At 42.6% G+C, this 4,868-nt stretch overlaps 1 pseudogene across 1 annotated transcript; it reads right to left on the reverse strand.

Moving 5' to 3' along the window:
* Nucleotides 1–3,297: 3,297 nt before the first annotated feature.
* Nucleotides 3,298–4,273, reverse strand: LOC308458760 (FANCD2 opposite strand protein pseudogene; annotated as a pseudogene). The gene has a single exon. The product of its transcript is annotated as an FANCD2 opposite strand protein pseudogene (transcript).
* Between the last annotated feature and the right edge of the window lie 595 nt (nucleotides 4,274–4,868).

Below are 4,868 nucleotides of genomic sequence, written 5' to 3' on the forward strand. Positions count from 1 at the left end.
AATAAATCCTTATATCTTATCCAAACATTAAACAATGCTTTCCTGACAATATGGTTTTTAAATGCTTTATGTGCTTTGACCTTATCATACCACAGATATGCATGCCATCCAAATACATTGTTGAAACCTTCTAAATCCAAAATGTCAGTGTTTTCAAGAAGCAGCCATTCTTTCAACCAGCAAAAAGCTGCTGATTCATAATAAAGTTTGAGGTCTGGCAGGGCAAATCCACCTCTTTCCTTTGCGTCCGTTAGTATTTTAAATTTTATTCTGGGCTTCTTGCCCTGCCAGACAAATCTAGAAATATCTCTCTGCCACCTCTTGAAACAGTCCATTTGAAGATTGGAAAAAATGTAAAGACCACTTACAGAAATACTGTAAAATTAATGAATGTTAGAAAAATGTTGGAATGAAGTTATATGGCTTTAGTAGAAATGTTATAAGGAATTAAGTATAAATAGATTAATAGAAAATTAAAGGGAAAAATAAGGTTAAAATGTGTTAAGATAATTATAGGATAGAAAACAGAGGAAGATGGAAAGGAATTGCTGAAACAATTAACAGAAGTGGAATACAAAAAGGGAGGTGTGAGGAGGTCACTGAAATAAGTGAATGAAAGATAAGATATTGAAACTGTTTGGTTAATTTAATATGTTAAGTGTTTTGTATTGTTTTTGTATTGTATTGTATTGTTTATTCTTTTTTTGTAATGTTTAAATTGCTGGAAAAGTAATAAATATTATTTTTTTAAAAAAAGAAAAATGAGTGAATTGTTTCGTCGTTGGATTTTTATGTCTCCATATATCTATTAAATCTAAGTTTTCCTCAAGGTTGTTAAACAATCTTGGTAGTTTCCCTTGGTTTAAATTCTTTCTTTTCACACTTCTGTCTAATTCTGGTGTTGGCACTCCATTTAAGTCTCCAAGCAAAACCAATTTATTATTCTCTAGATCTAATAATATTTGTTCCAATTTCTTTAAAAATTCCATTTTATTTGTATTTGGTGCATAAACCGTTACCACGTTGAGTTTTTCTCCCTGATGATTAATTTGTACTCCTAAAATTCTTCCTTCCTCGTCCTTGCATATTAATTTAGGTTCCAATTTCTCCTTCACATAAATCACTACCCCTCTTTTTTTTTTAGTATCTGAATTAATAAACTCTGTTCCCAACTTTTTATTTATTAAAATGTGTTTGTGTTTTTTGGCTACATATGTTTCTTGGCAACAAATCACATCAATGTTCTTTTTCTTTAGAACCTTCTCAAATTTATTTCTCTTAGACTTTTCATTCAAACCGTTCACATTCCAAGACAAAAACTTAAGAGTCACTGCTATGTTTTATTAGTATTCACTTTACCCTTTTTTCCTGATTTATATTCTGTTGCTTCTATTTCCAGTGACTTCTTCGTCTTCCTCCCCCTCCCCCTCCTCTGTCTCCACCTCCTCTCCATCTTCCTCCGCCTCTCTCCTTGGACATTTTAAATCATCAGAGCTGCACATTTTAAATCATCTAGAAGAGCTGGCTCAAACAGCAGACTCCACTGTATGATGCCCAGCACATCACGCACCAAACCAGCATCCCTTTGACTCCACAGCACTGTCCAGAAACCACCTCCAACCAACAGTCCTCTGCCATCCTCCTTGGTAAGTTATCATCTAGCTGTCAATCATGATTGCCCTGGTTTTCAAAAGCATGAAGCAAGGCACATACCTACAAACATTGTCCCTCACTTCTAACCCCAGTGGACCTCCATGGCAGAGGTGGCTGTAAGGGCGTGTTCTGCAATATCAGATTCTCTAGTGTTTTTCTATCTGGACGTATAGGGTGGGATTCAACTGACGAGTCCTGTCAGTGGAAGCCCGATGCAAAGATTTCCACTTGTGCAATGGAGCGTTCTACTCTCCCTCCACCTCACGTGCCCTTCCCCTACATTCACCCACCAGTTTCCCAGCATAACTCAACTTTTAACTTCCAAGCACATAGAGCCAATGGCTTTCTCCTCAGCAACTGAATAATTGCAATTCCCATGTGGATTAGAATCCTACAAAAGTGAGCAATAACTACATTAGCTGTAATTCAGAATTCAAAAGCCCCATTCCCATTAGACATGTGGCATTAACATCCCATTTCCCCATTCCAAATGGGCAAGCATCCTGGCATATCCATAATGGTATGCTGCTTATCCAGCAGGATGGAGGCCTGGGGGGTCTTGGGCAGTCTTAGGTAGCAGGCTGGCCTATGGCAGGGAGGGAGGATTAATGCCCACCAGTCGCCACCCTCCACAGAGGGGTTCTTGCTGCCAGATAGCAACCAACCCCAGAACAGCTCATTCCTCTAACTGCATCTCAGTCACCCACTCTGAGTGCTTAAAGAGGTCCAAGTCCAAAGCGTAGATCTGGCAGGGGGCATCACTGAATGTGGACAAGCAGCTTTAGGAATTGAAGGGGGCTAATGTAGCCCCAGATGCTGAAACAAGAACCCAACCACAGTCCAAACTTTTGTCCTAAATAAACCAGCACCAATCCCCTGAGTACTCTAACTGCAGGGAAGGGGGGGGAATAGCTCCAGGTGGTAGCCCCCTGCCAACTTTCAAAAGGGCTCAAGCACCTCTCCCTGACTGATTGGAGGGGCTTGTGAGTAGCTGGTTAAGTGCCACTGGTCAATCAAGGCCCACCTGAGCCACAACCTTAGACCTCCATTTGTGGGGCTTTTGTTATTCCATCCTTGCTGTGTTATGTGGGGGTAATTGGGGGACGGTCTAGTGCTTCTAGTTATACATAAATTATCTAGAGGAAGACTGAGTTGGCAAAACTGGCAGATGACACAGGGGATAATTCACCATCAAAATATTTCTGCACTTGATTAGCTGAGGAAGGTTGGCAGATGAGTTTTCGTAGCCAAAGGTTATATATATCTGTCTATATATGCTCTAAAAACTCCTCCACCTGGCAATCCACAAACATGTCTGTGTGGTTTTCAGTTCCACATATTATCCTTTGTTGGCTAATGAATATTTGAACTAATTTTACAATTGTTTTTCATTTTCATTCAGTAGAGCAGAATGTTTCTCCAGTGCTGAAAATTTAAAGTCCCTCTGCTTCACAAATAGGTTTCCGCTTCCATTTTAAAATATTTTCCCTACAGGCTCCATTTAGCACGTTGAAAACAAGAGGTTGGCAGCTTTTGGGGAAATAATCTCCTTTACTCCTAAGGATGTACAAATTATATTTAACCTACATGTCTCTGAATATCATAAATCAATGAGGAAGAGGGAAAATTCAAGTTAGATCCAAATTACACTGCTCTTGAACTATTTATTTTTATACTCTTTTGCTATCTGACCTGCTCCTTCCATTGAAGAGCCACTCATATTGCAAGGGTGATAGCTTCAGAGTTTCTATAGAAGCCTTTGTCTCTTCTTCTTTGTAGGGGATCAAAGGCCATATGGTGGACTCTGCAAACTGAGAAGTGTGTCCCTCCATGGACTGACACCTTATAGTCTGACACTGGTAACTAAGTTTTGTCTCTCAATGGGAGGAACATGACTGAGAAATAGAGGCTGCTGGTTCTTTGGGGAGCAAGGGAATAGGCCAGCCTGCTGGGGCACATGTACAGGGATCTGCTAAGGTGCCACATAGCCATGACCCTTCTTAGTCAGGAACATTTCTCAGCGGGAATGTTGCAGGGCAAAAGCACATTTCTTGTAGACAGCATAGAGAAGAAGGATGGCTCGCAGCATCTGTCGGCACATGGCCATAGCCACGCGCACTTGTGGCTCCTGGAGTCCACGGGGCCAGCGCTGGCGGGGACTTATGACTTGACTGAAGGCCGAGGGCTCAGAAACCCTGAGAGAGCCAGTCCAGCGTGGGGGCTGTGCGGTCACGAGGTGTCCAAAGACAGAGTCAAGCCCTGAGAGGCGCACGACCTGTGGCCTGTGCACACTGCTGGAGCGCCCCCTTGTCTCTCCTGCGGCTCCAGGAGGTTGCAGCTGCCCTGCCCCCATCTTTGCACCAGGCTCTAACACCAGGCTAAGTCCCTGGAAGCAAAGCTGCACTTCCAGGTCAGCTGCTGCTGGGCTCTGCCCACTTCGGAAGGGGTGCTTGGTGCCAACAGACCGGGCACCCCTCAGCCATTGCAGGGACTCATCAAGAGGAGACCAGGGTGCCCAAAGCTGGTACCCACCAGCCATGGTCAGTGCCAGCAGGCGTCCATCCCTCTGTACTGCCCAGGTTCCAGGTGCATCTTTCCTCTACCCAGCGCCCTTGGTAACCTATTGTGAGCACAGCCAACCCAGAACTCTCCAACCAAGGCAACGTTCCAGAACCGCCTCATTCCCCAGGACGGTGTTTCCTGCAGGAGCTGTGTGTCCGTTATAAGAGATTATCTTCAGCCGAATGAAAATAGGTATAATAAGTGATACTTATGTATAAAGTTACTTTATCCTTTCCCAGCAGCGAAAGAGCTCTGACGGCTACACAGCGCCATCTACTGTATCTATAATGAATAACACCAATTCACAATGTCAATCCACTCCATTCAGTGAATGAGGGCTCATTCATAAAAGCTGTCAAATGGTGTTTCCCCCACACACATTGCATGATGCCCTTCCGTGATCTACATAGTACGTCTATAAGTCAAAGAACCGGGTACAGGTAAAACAATAAAGTTTATTATTTACACAAGAAATAAGATGATAATTTAAGTCTACACATTCTATATAGCTTTGCTGCCATATACTCTGGTTGGCCTCGCCTTCTTCTCTCAAACCCATATAGACCTTCCCAAGGGGCTCTATATGGGACCCCAGAAATGAGATGATTTTTTTCTTACAACATGTCTATAGTCTTCTCTCACACATTCACAGA

This window comes from Podarcis pityusensis, assembly GCF_964106645.2.
Source record: "Podarcis pityusensis genome assembly, chromosome: 11".
NCBI classification, from domain to species: Eukaryota; Metazoa; Chordata; class Lepidosauria; order Squamata; family Lacertidae; genus Podarcis; species Podarcis pityusensis.